A 24,428-nucleotide genomic window follows, 5' to 3' on the forward strand; every position below is an offset into this window, starting at 1 on the left:
TTGTTGCTTGCCTATGGCAAGCTATGTGGAAGGTATGAACTATACAAGGCCCCAATCAAAGATGTACCTGTCCCAAATCAAACCGATGGAAATTCTTGCGGCTGGAGATGTCTTCTCCATGCAGAATATGTCCTGCAAAGCAACTTTGCATTAAAACCTTTCATGACTAAGGTAACCATTTGGCAATGCATTCAGTCAGTTTTGGTTTAGTTTATAGAAGAATTCTCACCATGTGGTCTTTCAATTTTGCAGAGTGCTTTAAAAAACTAAACATATGATTATTTGCAAAGATATCGGGTAAGTTTAATACAACACCTGCTTACTATGTCTAGCCCCAGAGAGCCTGAAGATAGCGGCTTGGATGACCGCACTATTGATATGACAATACATGACGTGCCACCATGACAAACCCCTGCATCCGATATAGTGGAATCACAACGGGCCGAGGCGGTCATATAGGCAGAAGATGAAAGAGCCGAGGATGAGGAAAGGTCAAATGAGCATATGGAAGGTGCTAGTGTACAACCAGAGGAGACAATGAAAGAGCCAAGTCAGCCAGTGGAGGAGCCAAAAGAGCCTATGGATGAAACCCAAGATGAGGAAAGCAGGCCTATAGATGAGCAAAAGGATATGGATGAGGAAAGCAGGCCTAGGGATGAGCAAACTGATATGGATGAGGCAAGGATGTATGAGGCAAGCCGGTCAACTGAGGCAGAGGAAAAGACCTTGGAGGAAACCTTGAATGAGGCAGAAAGAGCCATGGGGGAGACCCCTGATGAAGATGTGAATGATGACTATGAAGATGTGAATGATGAAGCTAAAGCAGAGGAGAGCAACAACGACATCAACACTACAGAGACCCAATATGGACCCTTGCTACCTGTAGATACGGTTGTTCCGGTAATGTCTATTCAAGTATGGAAAAATATGTTCAGCTTCTAACTACTTATATGTACTTGCCAACTTTTACAGAGATTGATTATCTTGGACCTCAATGGATTGCTACTGATGCGCGTGCCTCTCAGTGACACAGAACCCTTTGAGGATTTGCAAACGTTTCAGATGGGAACTTGTCGAGTCGTGGTTCGTCCAGGAACCAAGGAATTTATTCAGTTTCTTCTTCCGCGCTTCAGAGTTGCCATATGGTCTTCAATGCAAAGGCAAAACTTGTCGCCACTAGTTACAATAGTTTGCAGTGTATGCGGTGCTCACACGTCAGATTTTGCCTTTTTGTATGATCAAAGAAAATGCGTTACCGTCGAGGGCCACTACCATTCTAAAAAACCACACTTACCTCTTTTGTACAAACCGTTTAGCCAAATCGGTGTACCCTTTGATGCAACTAATACACTACTGATTGATGATACTCCTGAAAAGGGAGAACTAAATCCGCCGGGAACAACTATCTCACCACCTTCTTTCGAGGGGCATTCCTTCGATTTTTACCTTGAAGACATTCTGATTCCATACTTACAGAAATTGTATCTCAGTCCATTGTTCACGGACGAGTTTGTACTTTCTAATGAATTAAGATGACTCTTCTATCATGTCTTTGTCTTGTCTAACATTGAGAGAGAGAGAGAGAGAGAGAGAGAGAGAGAGAGAGAGAGAGAGATTTGACATGGTAAAGAAATGTATTTCAAGCACACTTATTCACAGGGCACAATTGAAAAATGAGCTCAAAAAACTTCATGTATTGAAAGTCATTTGTATACACTTGGGTTCACAAGAATATCTGTTACATTGACACTACTTCAACCCGACCATCCAACTCTTTGCACAAAATATCTTTTTCCCTTCGCCGCATCACCTTACGACCAGCTAGGAAAAAGGAAAAATCTGATAGGTCCCTGTCCATTGACTCTTCAATTATGTCATGCCGCAACTGCTGAAGACTGCATAGCTCCCTTATTGTAACCACCAACAGTAGGCCATGCTCTTTATCAATCACTTCCACATCCACAGCAGGATTATCTTCCAAACCTGCAGAAATCTGGTCCATAGGAATGTACTTACCATTGAGCATTTGTGATCGCATATACCAAAACGAGAGTAACAGTGATTGGCTTGCAATCATGTACTTGACAACTAGAGTATCAAGCGCGACCTCGCACCGTAAGCCAATCTCTTCCTTTACATACCATCCTTTGTCAAGAAGTTTGTCACAGGATGACTGCTGAAATGACTTGCGCATGAACATAGTTTTCGTAACACGGATGTTGTAGCTATGAAACAACTCTATGAAGAGTGCAGCAGGACAAAAGTTTGCAATTCTAACCAGTTTGGTGGGAATAGAGCTACGTAGAGACCTCTGTATATCCTTGTAGAGCTTACTTCGCATTGCCTCCACCATTGTTTCCTCGGGAACTGGCCAGTCCACAGTGTTCCAATCGGTTGGTAGAGGCACTTTCAACAACATGCCATTCTTATTCCCTGAGCTGAGTTGGTAGAAGTGGTCATAAAAAAATATTCCTTCATCAGCCAGGCTTTTGCTGCTCCTCCCTGAATACTGTAGAGAACCAATGTGGGCATGAACAACAAGGAAGAGGCCTATTATGCACTCCATAGGCTCCCATTGCTCATGAGAAGAGGGATAAACATCTGCAATATATATAAGAAGAGTTAAACTAAGAGTATCAATAAGTAAAAATGACAAATCTAATGTAATTGAGCTGTGAAGAATGGAGACATTGCTCATAAGAAGAGGGAGAAACATTGCAAAATATATAAGAAAAGTTATAATGAGAGTATCAGTAAGTTCAGATGTCAAGAGTACTTACAATTGCAACGTGGTTGATGTATATCTGATACATTTCCACCGTTTTCTATCACGTCTGGATGGGTAAACACATGGTGAATAAGAACTTCCTTTACAGATCTTTTGCCGATTTCAACTTTGAAATCTAACACTCTGGCCTTCCATGCTGAGCAGTAAACGTTGATACCACTAGACCTCTTGGGTCTTCTTGGTTGCATGAGGACCCATGAACCTTTGTTTATCCTTTGTCCAACCCATTGGTTCTCTGCACTTATTGAAGTTGATATTGTAATTGAGGATATGCTACTACTTGGCCTTCTAGGCAAAGTGCAGCTGTTGGTTGTTGGTGTGAGAGACAGTAAACACCTGGAGCTTCTTGGGCGAGAAGACGTGGAAACCATAGCTCTCAGAGAAAAGCTTTAGTGGAGGGGGATTCACTTTGAAAGCATTCTAATGGAGGGAAAGTGTTTTAGAATTCCAATATCTTGTGCGGGCTTAATGGTCACCCTCCAGTACGTTAATGACCATAACAGAATATTAGAAGTGGGACCACTGGCAAGCACCTAACAACTCGGTAAAAGGAAGGAAATTACGATGCCACAATCCTAGATTTGTGAAAGTTTTATGCTATTTTCCTATTTTTTGAGTCTTTCCACGTACTTTCCTATGTAACGTAGCCTTCGTGCTCATTGGACGCGCTCTATTTTTCTCTCTCTTCATATGGCCCTCCAAATGACCTCGCTCTCATAATTTCTTGTTGGATTTTTCTATGGATCGCATAGATAAGCCATCCCAACAGTATTGTTGCCTTTCTACTCAGAAGGTAACTCCAAGGTAACAAACAAAGGAGACTATGAAGCTATATGGTTTACTCTAGTATCCAGTCTTCCACATCCTTTTCAATATTCTAACTAGCATGAACCATGTTGCTCTCTCTCTCTCTCTCTCTCTCTCTCTCTCTCTCTCTCTCTCTCTCTCTCTCTCTCTCTCTCTATGTCAAAATTGTTAGCATGAACCGTTGCACCATTGAAGGGATTGTTGAGGCCGCCTTGAGGAATTAGGCTGGTATTTCTCACTTTATCTACATTGATCTCCTTGCACACAATGGGAATCATGACAAATGGGATTTTCTCTAATTTCCTAGATATTCTTCTCGAGATGAGCCCTATTGACAAAAAGAAAAGGATGAGCAATGGATAGCTGTGTGTCTAGCAGGCAATACTATTCTGAAAAAATCAATTTTCCAAACATTCAAAGATGCTTGAATTTGCAAGAGGAAATCTTAGAAAATTATATTACTTGGCCCCCCCCCCCCCCCACTTTTTTCTCTACCCTTGTGAAACATGTCAAAACCATTCCGCACTGGCGCGGACTGGTTCCAACATGCATAGAGCGTGGAAAAGCTTCGCATACGGTGTATCTAGTGTGGAGAGAGTTCACAAACATGGCACGCAGGGAGGAGGGCGAGCTGACGGAGGAGGGCATAAAGTACTGCATGCTCGCAAGGCAGTCAGGCAAGTAGGTGTGTCTCAAAGGGGATGTTGCTCAGGGTAGTGCTGTTCACAAGCCGTCCACTTAGCGTGGTTCTAGCCAGTTTTGAGCACAGATAGATGCGTCTCCTTGTTTCCAGCACTAGATGATGCGTGAAGGGAAAGTCAAAAAGCAATTGCAGGTAGCAAAGAGAATTGATACTGCATGCACATCGTCATATTCAACCATAGTGGCTGTTGCGCCAATCATAGAATCGCCACCTCCTTCCTCATAACATCGAACTCAACATCCATTGGCTCCGCTAAAACCGTCTTCATTTGGCAGCCTTCCTTCTCTAGTAACTCCTGAGACTTCATATTTATCAGCCATTTATCCTTCTTGCTCAATAGGATACAGAGCAAGTAGTGGAAACAAAGAGTTCTAATTCGGTTGAGCAACATTTACATGAAGTATTAGGAATGGAACCTTAGAAGCCAATCGATTGTGCAGGGGCTAAGTGTACAACAGTTGTATCGTATCACTACAATGTACTGGGATGACAAATATGGGACGTCAAGTGTATCTTTGGAGGTAGTGCATAGCCGCCATGCCTTGGATTGTGTCTTCGCTGCAGAAGATTGCTATTTTTCATCGCCAACCTCTTTGGAGAAAGCTGTGCCTTTTCCATTTCTCCTGCAGGGTGAGTCTTCTATCCGCCACTTGTCACCAGGAGCACGTCTAGCTGTACAGTCTACATGGATATGGCGGCATTTGTAGACCAGTCTTTGCAGTTGATGAGCCATGAAAGTAGCCACCCGGCCTCCTTCTACGTCGATGTATAACTGCTGGGCACCGCTTATATTTGCCCCCCCCCCCCCCCCCCCCCCCCCCCCCCCCACCCCCCCCCCCCCCCCCCTCCTTTTTGTCTTTACACTTGTGAAACATGTCGAAACCAATCTGTGCCGGTGCGGACTGGTCACAACGTGCATCCAACCAGGTAAAACTCTCGCGCACGTATGCAGGCTCAGTAGTTCTGGGGCTCTCGAAATCCATTTAGAAAGTGAAGCGACAGCTGGAGTGCAGGAGCGGAATGGTTTTGACTTGCATCCCCTACTCCTCATGGGCTGCGCCAGCCAGATAAATCTCTCGCACAGTAAGCGGCTGCCGGCTGACGGCTGCAAGGATTCTCTCTCTCTCTCTCTCTCTCTCTCTCTCTCTCGGGCATGTGCATGCTTAGACGTAGTTCTGGGGCTCTCGAAAGCCAATGACAGAGTGGTTCACCTGCATGGCAATTGCAACACTAGCCACAAAATAGGGTATGAAAGAAGGAGAGAGAGAGAAGAAGAGAATTTTAACGTTGTAGGAAACTATACCAAGGTCAGACCTTAAAAGATCTATCTAACGGGGTCATGAGAGAGAGAGAGAGAGAGAGAGAGAGAGAGAGAGGAGAGAGAGAGAGAGAGAGAGAGAGAGAGAGAGAGAGAGAGAGAGAGAGAGAGAGAGAGAGAGAGAGAGAGAGAGAGAGGAGAGAGAGAGGAGAGAGGAGAGAGAGAGAGAGAGAGAGAGAGAGAGAGAGAGAGAGAGAATTTGAGTTTGTGCATGCATTGACTCCACAGAGATCACCAATGAGCAAGCGCACTCATTCTGTTTGTGTGTGTGTGATGCACGTGTGCAAGTGCATTGATTCCAAAGTGGCCTAACATGGAGTAGGAGTAATTTGACGTGGGTACAGGTGTGAGGCTTCATGTAACACAAGTGGTTGATGCGTGTTGAGCTCCTACAAATTTTAAAAAACTCGTCAAATTATAGTCACTTTAGCAAAGAGGCTATGGTCGAGGAACTCGAGAGAGAGAGACAAAGAGAGGAAGGGAGACGTGAATTTTAATGTTGTATGAACACTTTTAAGAGACCTCAAAGATATATAAGAGAGACAAAGAGAGAGAGACTTAGTTCTAATGCACAGGTTCAACACCTACTTAGCTTGTCAACACCCTATTCTAAGCAGTTTTTGTTTTTTGTTTTTAAATAGGCTCCAACAGGCTATATGAAGCTAGATAACCACCACATATGGCCTTGGTGAAACTAGTACAGATCAATCCGAGCAGGTGTGGACCAATTCCAGCATGAGATTGTGGATCGGAGCGGTGCTGCGGTGAGGTTAGGTAGTGCTGTGGGGTAGTATTTTGTTTTCGTTTTCTATAAAATTGGCTTCTTGGCTAAACTCAATTGCATTTTATGAAAAGAAAATTGAGGCATGTTGGAGAAGCAGCTAGACAGTCGCAACAGGTTCACAGCGTCACGTAAAAATAAAATCATGCCGAGAGCAGTGAGGGATGCATGTATCCATCAACCATGGATCATCTCTCCTAATGAGAGCTTGAGCATTGTCATTGGTGGATTGATATGGACAGAGGTCATGCTCTTGATAGAGGCTCATGTTAAATATTGGCCAATATGCATACCTGTAGGTGGAGCACGCACTAGAGCTGGTCACATTGGGGGGGGGGGGGGGGGGGGGGTTAGCTTTTCAAGTTATCACAGGCACGCTACACTAATCCTTTAACCGTGCATGCATAATATAGAGTTATAGTGATTGCATGCTGCATAGAGGACATGGGTTCAAGAAGCGTGCACTACAATCGCATTGACCTTTTGGTCAACTACTCTCAACCGGTTTCAATTCATTGGCAACTAGCTCGACTTGCCATGCCACACACAAAAGCTAGCCGATATATAACCTAATCCCTTGCTAGACAGTGCAAGTTACATGATGTACAGTTTACGGGAGCCTTGTTCACAGCAAACATCCGTCCATCCTTTCTCGCGGATGTTGTTGATCCACCCTCTCGCCCTCTTCCGTGCAAGCTTGTAAGCTTTGTTCAACCCTAAGAGGACAAGTAGTCGATCGATTGCTTTAAGTCTTTTTAACATTGTTTTGTTTTTGAATCAATAAGCTCTTTGGACAAGATCAAGTAGATAACCGTAGAGCATGGGGTTGATGATCTACCTATTGTCACGGGTACAAAAATATGCTTGGATGTTAGTACATATTTATCATGGGTAGAATAGATGAAAGTCTTTATCATACTCTACAACTACTTATCACAGTGTTATCATAGTATGTCTCTTTTTCCTTATCATTTTTGAAAATTTTATTAATTTACAAATAAATTTAATGAGGGACTTGCTCATTTTTTTGGTTGCTAAAAAAAACTCGCTCACCATCTTGTAAGACTCCTGAATAACTGCAAGGGCGTCATTTCTAAAACTCTCATCTAGCCGCAGCATGTCATAGAGAGACTCTTGTTAGAAGGTGTTTTTCAAGATTGTCTTTGCTGTAAGCTTTTCTTTTCCTACAAGTGGTTTCATAGGCACATTAATCTGCTATAGGTGGCTATTGATTCTAAGAAAGCTTCATCAATATCTGAGAGCAAAGATGAGGATCCTTGCTTGGCACGAGGGGAGGGCTTGTCGACAGCTGGAAGTAGGGTATCTATGGGTGGGAACGTGGGTAGAAGAGGGGAATTTGTTGGAAGGCTGAGACCCAAGGATTCCCTTTGGGCCCAAGTGAGAACACCACTGGGTCCCTGTACATGCTTGAACCACCATTCTTGCACACATGGCATGCACCTATCTATCAATATGTTAATCACCTTCATGATCTAGAAAAAAGATACCAATCCAAGTGACTCCAAAAGATCAAAGGATACTAGCAATTCAAACGACAAACCGGCTAGCAAACGTTCCAGTAACAAAGGGCTAGGAAGAGGAACTCAAAAGACTTAGAAATAAGGTAGAGGAGATTTCCAGAGTACGAAGCAAGATACCAAAGAAGGGGAAAGTATGGTGTACTCATTTTTGAGAGAGAAATCATACAATCAATGAGTGCATAAAGTGCAGCTACTATGAACATATAGAGCATGAATGGGAGGAGTGCCCAATTATTAGGCTCTCAACCTTAGCAGGAAGGTTGGTTGCACCAGCAACAAGGCAACCAGCACCAAGACAATAGGAAAAACAATGTCAAAACCATACTCAAGACCACCCCCCATAAATTTTCATTGCTAGAGGTATGGGAGCCACTAGCTCCTCAACAACCTAACAATCCCGACATAAATTTATTGGCACCTCAGGTGGTAGTAGTGACTAGATTTAACCAGAGAACAGTAAAAAAAGTGATTAAAACGAGACTATCGGTAAAAATTTAACAGGCATTGAAGAAAGAGGCAGCCCAAATAACACGATACCTTCAAAGGAGAGCACTACTGAGATTCAAAAAATAAGAGGTGCCAATGGACCTTTGAAAACAAAGAGAACAATTGTTTGGGCTAGGAAGGACATGCAGAAGCCTGAAAACACAATGCAAGTTGAGTCAAAAAAAATTCAACAAGTATCTAAAGAGGACGTTCATGAGATCATACGGCCAACAAACAAATGGAGAGGAAGAACCAAACGGTTCCCTATGGAAAAATATTTTTGAAAGAATTACAAAACTTTCCTTGGAAATGACCAAGCTTGTTCAATCAGTACCGGCAGTTGAGGAATTACTGGACAAGGAAGGCTTGAAGTCAGCCTATGAACTTAGTAGGATAGAAAAACGTGATGACCAAGCCTCAATCATTTTGGTAGAGTGCAAGATTACAAAACACTAGAAACCAATGGATAGAGAAACTCTAAATGGAGGAGCTGGGGTTAACATCATGTTAGAAAGAGTCAAGAAGAACTTTGGACTAAAAAGCAAACAACTTTCATTCAAACTAAGGTTGGAAAATCAAACAATATCAGATTTCTTAGGAATGGTAGAAAATGTACCAATCAGGGTGAGAGGGGTCGAGATTGAATCTTTGTTCCTAGTACTGGAGGTAGGGGACTCATACGATGTGTTGTTGGGAAGGCCCTGATTAAGAGCGGTAGGAGAAATACATGATTGGATCACATAAGAGTTGATGATGCAAATGGGTAATAAAAAGATCACTATGTCAATGTCATCTACAAGTTTTTGAGGGAGCTAGAGAATAGAAAACATCTTCAGAAAGCTACCCAGGAGCTGTGGAGGAAGTTAGAGGACAGTAGTATTGTCCTACTAGCCACACTAGATTTAAACCAGTAACCTCTGATCTCAAGCTAGGAGATTAGCAGGAAAGGTTCTCAACACACTTCAAGCAAGAGGAAGAATGCACTAGATTGGTGTGAAAGGAAATCAACAAGGAAGTGACTAGGGATGAGTGGGAAGAAATGGAAATTGAGACTAAAGAAAATAAACAACAAGAGTCAATAAAAGATTGCTAGATCAGTTCAAAAAGGCACTCAGGACGTCGTTTATGGAGTTCAAAGATGTGTTCACTTGGGACCACTCAACTGAAAGGCATTGAGCCCAGGGTGTGTCAGCACAAATTCCACTAAAGATGGATGTCAGGCCAATAAGGATGCAAACATATAGACTAAATCCCAATTTATGCAGCAAAAGAAAAGGAAGACATAGATGCATAATTGAAAGTTGGATTCATTGCCGAGGTGGAAAGCAATGACTGGATATTTTCCATTTTTGTGGTACCAAAGAAGAATGGGAAGTTGAGGATTTGTCTAGATTTTAGGAAGCTAAATGAACAAATTATAAAAGACCCATTTCCCCTACCCTTTACAGATACAATGCTGGATCATTTAGATGAGTATAAAATGTATAGCTTTGTGGATGGATACATTGTATAGTTTTGTGGATGGATATATAAAATGTATAGCTTTGTGGATGGATACATTGGATACAATTTGATCAGCCTAGCTACAAGAGATAGAGATAAAATAGCATTTATAACAAAATAGGAGCGTTCATTTTCTTGGCAATGCCATTAGGATTATGTAATGCACCATCAACATTTCAAAGAGAAATGATGACCATATTTTGCAAAATATCTAGAAAATTTCATGGCTAATGTAGACGACTTGATAGTGTATTCAAGAATGAATCAACATCTGGAATGTTTATGACTCATGTTGGAATGATGTCGGGAAAAGAGGATTTTCCTAAATCCATACAAGCCTGTGTTTGGAGAATACAAGGGAATGCTACTAGGAAATGTGGTGTCAAAGAGAGGGATTGAAATGGTAGAATATAAGATCATAGCAATCCAGGAAGTAATACCACCCACGAGTGCAAATGAAATTGCAAGCTTCTTGGGATATGTCAACTTCTATAAAAGATTCATGGAGAAGTTAGGAGAATTGGTAGCTCCCATGTATGCCTTGACCAAGAAGGATGCCATTTTTGTTGGGGACAAGAATTCCAAGAAGGGTTTCAGGCCATTAAGGATATCACCTCTCAAAATCCAATTTGATGGCAACCAAAGGGGGAGAAAATCTTCCATGTTCATGTGGATGTATCAAGACTAGAACTGGGAGCTATACTGACATAGCCTAAATGAGAGATATGTTTTCCAGTATACTTTGCCAGTAGGAGATTTTCCTAGGCAGAACAAGCTTACACCACCACGGAGAGGGAGGATCTCAGTATGGTATTTGTTGTTCAAAAATTCAGACATTACTTACTGGAAAATTTCTTTGTGTTTTATGTTGATTTCCAAGTGCTTCTACATTTAATCAATAAGGTGGTCATTCAGGGTAGACTATTCAGATGGATGCTACAAATTTAGGAATTTGAATTTAAAATCATTCATAAGCCATGGAAAAGTCACTTTGGGACATATTTTCTATCCACATCTACACTAGTTTATGAGGGAGAGATCTTGGAGAATTACTTTATTGATGCGGATCTATTAAGGATCAAATGGATTGAAGAAGATTCAAGAATGTTGAGTTTCTTAAAAATAAGAGAATTACCAACTGGTTGGTCCATAAAAAAGAAATGTGCTTTGATTATGCAAACCAGAAACTTCACTTGGGCAGCAAGAGCATTGCACTGACTAGCAAAGGATTTAGTCTCAAGGAGATGCATATCAGTGGCAAAAACAGTGGAACTATTAGAAGAGGGTCATGAGGGGGAGGCAAGAGGGAATATGTCAGGGGAAGTTACAACCCAAAATTTGTTGCAAAAGCTGAGTATGGGTGGAAGTCCTTATTCAAAGATTCCCAAGAATGCAGAGGATGTGATGCACATGTCAACGGTGGTATAGATTTCATGGGACCCTCCAAAAATATGGGAAAATACAAGTACATAGTGGTAGCTAGTGACTATGTCACCAAATAGGTTGAGGCTAAAGAAATCACAAATAAGACAGCTAAAATGACAACTAATGTTCTTTACAAACACATCATTACCAGATATGATTGCCCATTGGAGTTAGTCAGTGACTAGGGTATCCATTTTTTGAATGAAATTGTAGAGGCATTAACAAAAGAGAGTTCGCACCAAACATCAGAAAACGACCGCCTACTACCCAATTTGTAAAGGTCAAGCAGAAAGAACCAACAAATTAAAACCCTAAAGGGAATACTAAACAAAATGGTGCTAGCAGTGAAAGGATCTTGGGATATGCATTTACACTCAGCTTATGGGGCATACAAGATGGCATTCCAAGTCACAAAAAAGCAAACACCCTTTTGTGCAGCATTTGGTCAAGACGCCATTGTACCATTTGAGTTCACCATCCCAGTACTATGTATCTTCATCTAACATTAACTTGATTCAGAAGTAAATATTCAGAATTGGCTATTGGAGCTAAAGAAGATAGACAAGCAGTGTCGAAGGGCTCTATGGGAATAGGAAGTAGCCCAAAAGCGAATGAAAGCTTACCATGACAAAAGATTAAAGAAGAGAATGTTCAAGGAAGGAAGATTGGTGTTGTGGTTCCCTAGGAAAATGAATGGAAAGAAGAAAAATCTCACCCCATGAGTTGTGTTGGACCCTATGAGCCGTTCAGATTGTATGAAATTGGTTCATCCAGGCTTAGGGATCTTTAAGGATTGGAACTTCTTGAATGGGTAAATGTGGAGAAACTAAGAAAGTATTACAAAAAATCCCACAATCATGAAGTGCTTGTACTATCAGAATAGGGTAACCCAGACCAGGGCCCACAAGAAGACTAGGGACTAAGGCAAACCCTAGGAGAAGTAGACCAGGGAAGGCCACACATGGACATGCCAAGAGAGGGTGTAATGAATAGGGCTCGGTATCGGCAAAAAAAGACCAACCAAGAAACAAAAGGTTCATACGAAAACGCTGACGCGGCAATCCTACAAATGGCCATAACAAAGATAGATGGAGAATTAAAAGGAAGGAGACGGTGGCTAGCAGTTAAGATTCAAGAACCACTACTCATGCATCATCCCACTAATGATTCTATTGATAGCATTAGGTTTCTTGACACAAGCATCGATGGCAGAGGGAAAATATGCTAAACAATGTGACCAATGAAGGGAGCATAATTGTTCTAGAGTTTCTAAGCACTCTTCTTCTCTGCATTCATTGCACACACGGTCTTCTCTACACTCCTTGACTACTCTTTCTCTTTTTCCACCACAAGTTTGCTTTCACAAAGCTACACCATGGACTCTTCATAAAGAAAATCCAAAGCCACATGCATCAAGATAGCCAAGATTGAGACGGAAGATCAAGTAGAACTTGAATCAATAGGGTTAGTGGGTCTATATAATAGCATGCAATAGCAAGTGGATGATATCATAGTAGAAGAATCAGTGAGACTACGACAAAGATCTACAACAAATAAGAATCAACAGGCTCACTGTGATAGCTGATAAGGAATCCTTAAGTGACCACTTGGGTGGATGGTGGAAGCAATAGGGCAAGCCTAGACACTTGAAATGGTGGCCCTGCACTTGGGAGAGATAGCTCAGAGGATCAAGAGGAAGAAGGGTACTTAGGGTATTCCTTCATACAAGCTTGAGGAATATACCAAATTAATGAAATTTGTGGCCCATACAGTGTGCTTAGAGAAATATGACAAGTATCTGTCTATCATGGATGCTGTAAGGGTTTTTGATGGGAGGAAGTGTGAGTGGGCCACAATGCTAGAAAAGGCCATGAACACGCAGATGGTAGCCATTAAGGACAAGGGCGAGAAACTATACACATAAGCTCCCATCTAGAAGGAACTCTAGCAAGACAAGTGAGGCAAACTATAAGAGGCCTTGAAGTCTCAAAGATGTAGAGAAGAGCTTGGCAGGGTCAAGGTCCAAAAGGGCAAAGACGAGAGTATGTTTAAGGCATAGACATTCAGAATAGACAAAACATAGAAATCAGAATGGAACTGGAACTGGAACAGAACACACAAACTAACAACAGACTAAATCCGCCATAACTTCCGCCTTCACATTCCCCATAAGATACTCAACAACAGTTACATAGTTTAATAAGACTAATGGGCAACGCCCTTTCCCAAGACACCTCTTGGAGTCCCAAAAGTACAAAGGTTCACATTCCAACTTCTACTAAGTAAAACATCCCAAAATTCCTAGGCTTAACAGAGTAGTAAAGACAAGCCCACCACAGACTGGGGCAAAGCCTTCAGGGCAAAGCGAAAGCCAGAACACCACCAGAACATCCTAGGTCAATGCTCAGAAGGGAGAACTAACACTACTATAGAACTTGAAGTTGGGTGGAACGAGCCAACTCAGATAGCTCTAGCACAACGAGCCGGGCGATAGAGAGGCAGCCAAAAATTTATACTGAGGTATCTTCCATGGTTGGCTGGCAGGATTGAGCACAACCACTTTGGATGTAGGTCTGCCAGCGAGAGGAAGAGCAAAGCAGGGCATTGATTGGGGAATTGGGAAGGAAGGGCAATTGTCAAGGGAGGTGGGGCATGGGCTACGACGGCCAGCGAGCCACTTTCCGGCCACAAAAAGTATGATCCACATCAGCACATGCCCCTCCAAGATGATCTTTGGATGGCTGGCTGGCTTGTTGTTCTCGTGCTAAGAGAGATTTCTAGAGATAGTCTAATGAATTTGATGGGAAAGATCATGGCTCCCCCTAGCACATCACAATAATTACCAAGCCACTCAAAAAGAAATGAAGTAGGAGAATCGAAACAAAATCAACTGAAGGTAATGCAAACATGGGAAGAACATCAAGCACAAATCTTGTAGCCAGATGCAACTCTAAGCAACAAAACTTGGAAGATCCTTATGGATTACCTTTTGATAGGCTTCTAGTAATAACCCTCTTAAGAAGAGAGAACAGACCCATCCCCAGGGAAATGGATGCAAGGATCTACCCATTGGACGATATCTGATCTTACGACCAAACATCTTGAGTGGAGCCCATTGGGTTTACCTTGTTGACATACTGACTTCATTACAAGGAAAATCCTGTGCTATACTCCGATGATCATTTGTTGATCGGGGCACGTAGAGGCCCATCATGTCCCAAATCACATTTTGTTTCATTCATCACCAACAGTGTGCCTGCTGGCTTGTAATGATACATCAGCTTTATGGTCTCATGGCAATCACGGTGGCCATAGACACGTTAACCCTCCAAGTGGAGCACCTATTCAAAGCACCCAATAAAGGATCTTCAAATACCAAGTTAAAGGAATAAATAAAGAAGTTGGTACAAAGAAACAAATAGTTGGATAAACAAAGAGCAAGACTGGAAGAACAACTCAAATTCTATGAACAGGAGAAGGAGAGTTGGGAGGCTAAGAGGAATAAGTGGGCTCAGACCAAAAGGAAGCTGAAGAAGAAGATGGTGAAGTCTCAAAACAAGGAGGAGAAGAAGAAAGGGGCATCACAGAAGGAGACCACCAAGTCCAAGGATTGTATAGAACATTTCAATGTGGTGGTATAACTCCAAGTAATGGAAAGCATGAATGCACTACCTCAAGAGGGAATCTGGGTGAATGGTGACCAGTTGTAGGGTGAATGAAAAACTCCATGGAGCTAATATATCAATAGAGCTAAGAACTCCTACAAAAAATGAATAGGAAGACAACTCAGTCACCACCAATTTACTCTGAGGAAGAAGATGATCAGGAGAAGGATGAGCATGAAAATGAGTATGATGACAAAACAAAAACAAATTCTGACAAGGACAATGACGAGGATGTTCAAGAAGGATCAGAGAATCACCAAGGAGAAGGGGAGTCAAAAGACAAACCAGAATAACAAGAAGAGGGAGGAAAGAACATCTTAGGAGGGGACCCAAGAGGTTCCAAACGACCAAAGAAAAAAATTCATCAACTCAAGAGAGATCAAGTAGATGTATGGTTTGAGAAAAGCCCCTAGTAGTCAAGCCCATCAAGAAACGAACTAAAGAGCATAAAAATTGAAAAGCATCAAAAGGGACTTCAAAATCAGTAAGCTCACTAGAGAGGACATCACATATGAAGAGAAGCTGAAGGAGTTAATACGCATAATCAAGAGCTTCCTGAGAAAATGGCTTGGCCAATGTTTGCACAACAAGAATAGATGTCGGGTGCCACCGCATCCAATGTGCATCAAGGTACTATCCAAAGTCCCCCTGAAATGGTGCTAGCAGAAGAAATGGGGCTATGACCTAGATGGATGACAATCATCTTGCAAACTTTGGAAATATAGGTAGAGCTACTACTGGGGGATAGGCCCAAGTATGAATGTATGGAGGACTATCAACGAGACATTTAGGAGATCAAAATGCAAGCCTAAATCATAAATTTAGACTTGGAAAAAGAGCAGCATAATATTGAGATATCACCAAGGGTGAGCAACCCAAAGCTATGGGAAGCCTGCTTGATCAAAATCATAACCATCCTGAGAACATGGCATCAACAACTGACTAAAGAGCAAGTGCATTTCTTAGATAGAAAAGCTTCCAGAGAACCTGACACTGCTACATGCCATAGCATGTAACATTTAATGGCCTAATAACTTGTGTGTAGCGGAAATTAGCATGAACATAGTGGGCATTTCATTAGAATAGATTCCTAATGAGAATTACAAGAGTGCTTGGGTGGAGAGAGCAACAAAAAGCATAACACCTAGTTAGATAGCATCAACAATACTTTCAAAAGAGAGAGAAATTAATCTATTGACAATAGTTGAGGACCGGATTTGCATGGAGCCGGTCCCCCCTCCAAAAGGCTTTGTATTATGGTTTCTCCCATCAAGAGAGACATTGTACAATACAATTCTTTGTGTTCCTTCAAGACTAGCTAGTGCAGTGAAGATGAAAGCTTCATGCACTAAGCAAAACACTTAGTAAACACAACTTTAATTATCCCCGTTCTCAGACCCAAGACCTCACACACCTTCGAAGATGGTGAGAGCTAGCAGGATATGAGAGTAGATTGAGAAGAAGAAGGAGTATCTTACGAGAAAGATGTACATCTCCTCACATAATCACTCATATTAGCATAGCTTTATCTTAGTAATTAGCTTGGTAGAGGAGATGAGCATGCATTGAAGCTTGGCTCTTGGTTGGATTTGCATCCACGTGCCAAGAGTGTGTTGATGTAGGCTTCTATCTCACAAGCTTGGAGTAGGTGATGAGCTCTCCATTAAAGCTTGGGAAGAGATAGTCTTCTCTTTCTTCACACATGAGATTGTGTGAGTGTGTGTGTGATAATGCCTTGCAAAAATCAGCCCCCTCTCTCTCTTGGGCGAGCCCTCTTGCTATTTGCTCTTGCAGGCTCCCCATTGGACCTCCCCAAGTCAAGCCAATGGCTATTAAGCAGCATAAGTGATAGCCTTCTGACATGTGTCCCCATTTCCCCTTTTGTGATAGCTTTAGGTAATTTAATAATTAAACTAAACTCTCATTGGACCCCTTTGCCTCCTGGCCAATAGGAATCAGGCAAGCCATTGGGCTCCTGAATGCTCATTGGATCCCTTGGGAGACTTTCCAATAGTCTTCTAGGAGACTTAATTCTCATTGGTTCTTTTATTAAGTGTTTTTAAATTAATTAAACTAGATTTAATCTAGCCTAATTCTCATTGGTCCACCTCCAAGGCCATCCAATAGGAATTGGGCACACCTTGTGGGCATCTGGGCTAGGGAGCTGACATGTGTCCCTAATTCCCTTTGTGTAAAGGGAGCCTGTGTGTGTGTGTGTGTGTGTGTGACTTTCTCTCTCATCCCCTAGAAGAAGGGCTCGCCCCCTCCCATGTAGGGATCTGCAAAGACTTTTTAGTTACACACAAAGCATCCAATTTCCCCTAAGGTTGACCTTGGGACACAACCTTTGAATTTTGGAACCTTCACATTTTGGAAGTCTTAATGGGCTGACCCTTAGGGTCTTTTTAGCCCATTGTTGCACATGGCTCTTTTGCAGATGGCACCCCCTTTGGATCCCTATTTTTCCTCCTTTGGATCCCTACTATGGCCGGTCTGCTAGCTTAACCAATATTAGCTTTTTCTCCCCTGGCACTTCCCCACATTAAATGATTAGTTTAATATGAGAAAATCATTTAGGAGAATTAGATATTGATTATTATGACATTACCTCTTTCTTGAAATCATAGTCGTCCTTGACTATGGTGTAGAGAAGATAAAGCATATTCATGAGTCCTTTTCTTAGCGGGTAGAGGATCCCTATGTTACCCTACGACATCATTCCACAATGGATGACTAGTCCATTTGGTGCTTGAGAGCATGAGGCTGCCGCAAGCATGTCTGCACATTAGTCCTATCAGCCTTCCATAGTAGAGTTACAAGCTCTACTTGGTGTTTAGGAGACGTCGTCTCCGCAAACTTGATCTAAGCATGCATACTACTTCATTTTTGTGCACATTAAAGAAAAAGAGAGTCTTATAAGACAAAAACTTTGTTCATTGTTAACATTTTGTACATTTGCTTACTCTTGGGAAGCATTGTAAGCATTGACAAGGTTTAGGTTATCCTTTAATTGTATGCCTTGCATCCATCTAGCATCTTCAAAAGGATAATTCTTAAACTTAATAAGATATCGTTGGATAGTCTTACCGCCTCTTAATACCTTGTCTTCATGTCGGAGAATGGACTCGGGCTGCAGCACCTCTTCTTGGTCCTCGATCTCCGGTGGGTCTTCAATAGTTGGTTCTTGAGGTGGCTCTCCTTTGTAAGGCTTTAATAGGCTCACATGGAAAGCATTGTGTATGAGCCAATGATTGGGCAACTTGAGTTGATAGGCCATCTCATTGATTAGCCTAAGAATCTAGAAGGGACCATAGTACCTTTTTGCTAGTTTAGCATAGTACTTTTGGTGGCCCGTAGGATTCTTGCCCGTCGTATGCCTTAATCAAGCCTTGGGAAACTTTAATAAGACCCAATCATTTTCTTTAAAGGCTTGGGCTCTTCTGTGCTTGTCAGCAGCAACAGCCTTTTGCCTTTGCTGTGAGATAGAGATAGCATCCTTAATCTTTTGAAAAGATTCTTGTAGGTCTCGGCTATACTCATCTGCAGCGAAGATCTTCCCATGTACCTTAAGTAGCAAGGAACTTTTTGATCTCCCCTCAATTACCTCGAAAGGTGCTTTTCCCGTGGAAGTATGTACCGTGTTATTGTAAGCATACTCCACTAAGGGTAAGTACTTCTCCCATTGGGATCTTTGATCTACTTCCGTTACATAGGCTTTTAGTAGATCGAGAATGGTTAGGTTAGCTATTTCACTTTGGCCATCCGGTTGTGGATGATAGGCCGAAGAGAAGTTTAGCCTTGTTCCTAAATTCTCAAAGAGACCCTTCCAGAAATTACTGGTCATTCTAGGATCTCTATCCGACACTATGGACATTGGCAAGCCATGGTACTTGAATATTTGTGAAATGAAGAGGGTTGCCATTTGATGGGCTTTGATAGTCTTTTTGATAGGTATAAAATGAGCTTGTTTACTGAACCTGTCTACTATCATCTATATTCCTGTATTCCCATGGATAGACTTAGGCAATCCAAAGATAAAATCCATGGATATGCTCTCCCATGGTGAATTAGGGATTGGCAAGGGTTGAAGCAATCCAAGTTGCTTCCCGCTATCAAATTTTGTCTTTTGGCATACCACACATTTAGAAACATACTCTTGTATGTTCACTTTCATGGCAGGCCAATAGAAATATGTTTGAATTCCCTTTAAGGTAGACTGAATCCCTCTATGCCGTGCATATGGTGGAGCATGAGATTCATACATTACTTTCTCACGTAGTGAGTTAGTAACGCATAGTCTATTGCCATAGAGAAGATAACCATCTTGTAAAGTAAATGGTTCTTCTTTCTTCCCTAATGCAAGGGCTGAAATCACATCTCTAAAGTCGGGATCAATAGCGTACTCATTTATCATTAAAGATAGATCATTGTGAATTGCTATGGAAACCGCATTCACTCTTGGCCGTCTTGAGAGTGCATCAGCTACTTGATTATGCTTGCCAGCAATGTGAGCAATATGAAAATGAAATTGCGAAAGGAAATTTGCCCACCTCATTTGTTTGTCGGAGAGCTTGGTCTGCGTCATGAAGTACTTAAGACTTTGGTGATCCGTTTGCAGAATGAAAGGAGTCCCTAATAAATAGTGCTTCCATGAGTCTAAGGCATGTAGAACTGCAAGAAGTTCCTTTTCATATATGCCTAGAGATTGCTCAACAGGGTCGAGCCTTCGACTCTCATAGCCTATGGCGTTCCCTTCTTGGAGTAAAACAGCTCCAAGGCAATCACCACAAGCATCACATTGAACCTCAAATGGTCTTGAGAGATCCGGTAGTGTAAGCACATGTTGAAAGATAAGCTTTTCTTTAAGCTTTTCGAAAGCATTGTTCTCCTTAGCAGACCATGTGTACCTAACGCTTTTCTTTGTTAGGTCATGTAATGGTCCCGCAATTTGTGAGAAATTTTCTATGAAGCGTCTATAGTATGCACACATACCTATAAAGCTTCTTAGTTCATGAAGATTCCTTGGTTTAGGCCATCCTTTTATTACCTCTAACTTTGATGGATCCATTTGGATGCCATCTTGAGAGATAATGTGACCTAAATACTGAATCTCTTGCAAGAAAAATTCACTTTTCTTTCGATTAACATAAAGTTTATTCTCTCTTAAAACTTGAAATATTACTTGGAGGTGTTGCTTGTGTTCGTCTAATGAATTAGAGTAGATGATAATATCATCAAAGAACACTCCAGTGAAGGTTCGATGAGGCCTGAACAGCTTCTCCATCAAGCGGTTGAATGTGGCTGGTGCATTGGTCAAGCCAAAAGGCATGACAATGTATTCGTAAAGACCAAATGTGGTGCAAAATGCGGTCTTTACAATCCTTATTTGATGATAGCCACTTTTTAGGTCAATCCTACTGAAGTAGGTCAATCCTTGTAGCTTATCAAATAGGTCTTCTACCCTGGAACGGGAAACCTATTCTTGATAGTGATCCTATTTAGTGCTCTATAGTCGACACACATACGATATGTGCCGTCTTTCTTTTGCACTAATAGCACCGGTGAGCAAAATGGAGATGAGCTAGGCCTAACCATGCCCTTCTCAACTAACTCATGCACTTGCCGCATAATCTCCTCTTGTTGAGCTTGAGAAACTCTATAAGGAGGTTTGTTAGGCGGTGAACTTCCTGGAAGAAGTTCAATTGCATGGTCATCATTACCTCGTTTAGGAGGTAGCTCACAAGGGATGTCGTCAATAAAAACATCTTGAAACCCCTTGAGAAAATTGGATAACTCTAATTCCTTTTGGTTGCTTTTATTTTCTTTTGTTAAAGCATTAGGTTCATTTTGAGAATCTTTAACAAAAATCATGTACACGAAAATAGAGCTCTTTATTGACTTGTTGAAAGCTGGTGTATGTACAATGGGGATAGTGTTACCCATTTCCTTAGCATCTATATACATGCCTTTTTCCCTGAACTTAAAGGAGATTCTCCTTTCAGGAAATTTAACATCGGTAGCCAGGCGGTCAAACCATGGTGCCCCTAGGATTACGTCCTCATGCTTGAGAGGAGAAATAAAGAAGTCCTCTTTGTCCACATAGCCTTGGACATGAAGCCTCAATTTCCTGATTAAGGGAGTGACTGAAGCTTCTTGCCCCTTGAAGGCACTGTCTGCGGGTAGGACATCTCCCATCTCGTAGGATTGTATGCCTAGCTTGGTGGCCAACTCTATAGATATAAAATCATTAGGAGAAATATGGACTTTGCATGGGCCTTGTAAGGAATCTTAATTTTTAGGGATTAAGGCTAATGTTGTGTAGGGTTAAGGGGACAAGGGCATTCAAGAAGCTAGTTTTGAGTAGACTTTTCTAGCCTTTTTTTTAAACACATGTAGGATGTGGACCTAAGAGGTCACTTTCTCTCTCTAGCTTTTGGAAAGTGAAGGGAGTAAAGGGGTGTGGCCACATCAACAAAAACGTGGGTCACTAAGAGCCAAAATTTGATTTTTTTTCAAAAAAGTTATTTTTACTTATTTTTGACTTAAAACTCTTTCCCAACATATATACACATCAAAAAATCATTTTTTGACATTTTTTTAAACCTACAAACACTAAAAGTCCACTTTTTCAAAAAAAAAATCCCCCCCCCCAAAAAAAAAACCTTTGATCTCTCCTCCTCCTTCCTCCTCTCTCCCTCTCCTCTTCCTCCCTACCCCCTTCTCTCCTCCTCCTCCCCTCTCTCTCTCCCTCTCCCCCCCTGCCCCCTTCTCTCCTCCCATGTTCCTCCCTCTCCCTCCCTCCTCTTTCTTTTCATTCTTTGCTTCCTCACGCAACAGCTGCCATGGTGCTCACAGACATCACAAATCGTATGCCTCCACCACCATGTACTCCTCACAACAAAAGTGTACATATTGCTTGTCCGTGGTGTTTGCACCGAAGGCCGCACGTGAGGGTGAGCATAGGTCATCCCAAGATCGTCATACTGTCGGTGAGACGAATGTGTATGGTTCTTCAATATCTCGGGAGGGGAGAAGTAGGCTTGTTAGGCTATTGCAATTGGTTGTGTATGGGTGCAGGTGCTTCTTTGCATTCGTGGATCTATGAATGTCAAGCTCTTCAGCTCAAAACAGTGGCATTACAAGAAACAGTGGGTGCAGGTTAGAGAGGTCAAGTGTCACCACTTTTCCTCTAAAACAGCCTTCTTTGTTACATCTTGCAGGTAGATGCTTCAAATCCATCCTTATTAGAGGTGGGTAATCTCATCCTAATGTATATTTTAGGATTTTTTATTCCTAGTTGGATGGAAATACTTGCAAATTTGTACAACATATACTTAACAAGTGTCTTTATTATACAACTTAAAAATGTTGAACTCATACATATTTTTGTTTGAAGAACATGTCTCTTATGCGTCATGATATAATGTGACCTCTTACTATGCTAGTTAAGTGGCGTTGTTTGCAAGAATGGCTCAAGGAACTGGCATAACATGAAGCTTTTACGGTGGCACAAAGCTCTCCTCAAGCAATGTGGCTCCCACTACACCAAAAATCACTATGCTAGCATGGAGAGATCCCTAGTAGGACAATACAACAGCTTTTCATCAGCAGCACACCCTTTCCTAACATGAGGGCACCCCCACCAGAGATATTTTTATATGATAGGTCACCCCATGAGCATACCATGTCATGGAATGGATGTAAGAACTATGACTGTACTACCCCTTGGAAGTTGTTCACGAATGTATGTTTATCAAAGTTAATGAGAAGAAGTTTGGACTTTTTTGTTTGTTGATGTGTAAGAGCACTCTTGGTCTACCATATTTTAGATTGTTTGATAAGTTAAATAAGATTTGTAGTCATTTAAAGTGTCAATTTTTTTTTTGGGTAAGATTGTACATGAGAAGACATGATAAAGTACAAGAGATCTTGACGGAATAAACCTCGATGAGATTCCCACCATGCACTTGTGACACCATACCTCTCCTTGAACCCTTTGACTTCTATCGTTGTGGGGAGTCCAAGGGGGGGCTATTTTCAAATTTTTAGCATAACTTTTTTTTGAAGGAATTTTTGGTTATTCTAAAGTTTATACACAGTCTAAGAGTTCATTCTGATTGTTTTTCTTCAGTTTCAAATTTTGACCGAGTGCTCTCCTTGGAAGCCACTTTTGAAGGTGTTAGGGCGAGATTTTGGGAAAGTTTTGTATGTAGGAAATATAGTCCTTAACACAATTAAAAACAATGGTTCTTTGAGTATTTTCAGATTCCATGGTTTTAATGCTCGTTGGAGCTCGTAGATTAAGAAAAAAGTAAAAAATGCATGTTTTACATCATTTTTAAATAAATTGTCAACTTGCACGTTGATTTTTGGAGAATGCGAGAAAGATATGATTTTTTCTCATCACATGATGGTCGAAGAACGCGATGAGATGAACAAATTCATGTGAGACAAGCCCAGACAGATTCGGAGCCGATTGAAATTTAGAAGCTGTTGAAAACAACCGAAAAGTTCAACACTTAAAAAACTCAACACTTGAATCATGGCCATGCATAAAAAATATACTCACGCGGTGAAGGAGGTGCTTCAAAGCTATGGAAATCAGTATAAAATGCAAGCAATAGCGTTGGAGGCTATTCAAGAAGTTGTAGAGGCTCACATCATTTCAGATGACTTTGCAATGAAAAAATGATTAAGAGTTGTGTCTACTGTCTCCATAGTGATTTGGCTTTTCGGTTTATCCATGTGTTTTAAGTTAAGTGGTTCTGGCCATGAAGAGTTAAATTTAAATCAAATATTAACATTTTTGCCATCCTAAGGGGCAAACAAAGCTAGAAAATGCAAAAAAAAGGGTGGCCACAAGGGCGCGCAGATGAGCCATCCAATTGTTGAATGGCTCATCTGCGCGCCCTTGTGGCCACCCTTTTTTTTGCATTTTCTAGCTTTGTTTGCCCCTTAGGATAGCAAAAATGTTAATAGCTGATGAAACCAGATGTTTATGTAGCATGAGATTAGATTTTTATATTGTCCAATGTGATTTGGCCTTTCGGTGCAGGGAACTAGTAAGTTGAGTTGAAGGAAGGCATAATGTGCTTGAAAAGTTAAATTTTACATTCATCTCACCTTTTCCAAGGTCCTGGAGTGCAACAATAGCCTAATTATGCAAAAAAAAGGGTGGCCACAAGGGTGCGCAGATGGCCCATCCAACAGTTTTGGATGGCTCACCTGCGCGCCCTTGTGGCCACCCTTTTTTTGCATTATATGTCCTTGTCTGCCCCTTATAATAGCAAGAATGTTAATATTTGATGAAACCAGATGTTTATGCAGCATGAGACTAGATTTTTATACTGTCCAATGTGATTTGCCCTTTTGGTGCAGGGAACTAGTAAGTTGAGTTGAAGGAAGGCATAA

Source organism: Adiantum capillus-veneris, chromosome 24 (genome assembly GCF_014529385.1).
Source record: "Adiantum capillus-veneris isolate H3 chromosome 24, ASM1452938v2, whole genome shotgun sequence".
NCBI lineage: Eukaryota > Viridiplantae > Streptophyta > Polypodiopsida > Polypodiales > Pteridaceae > Adiantum > Adiantum capillus-veneris.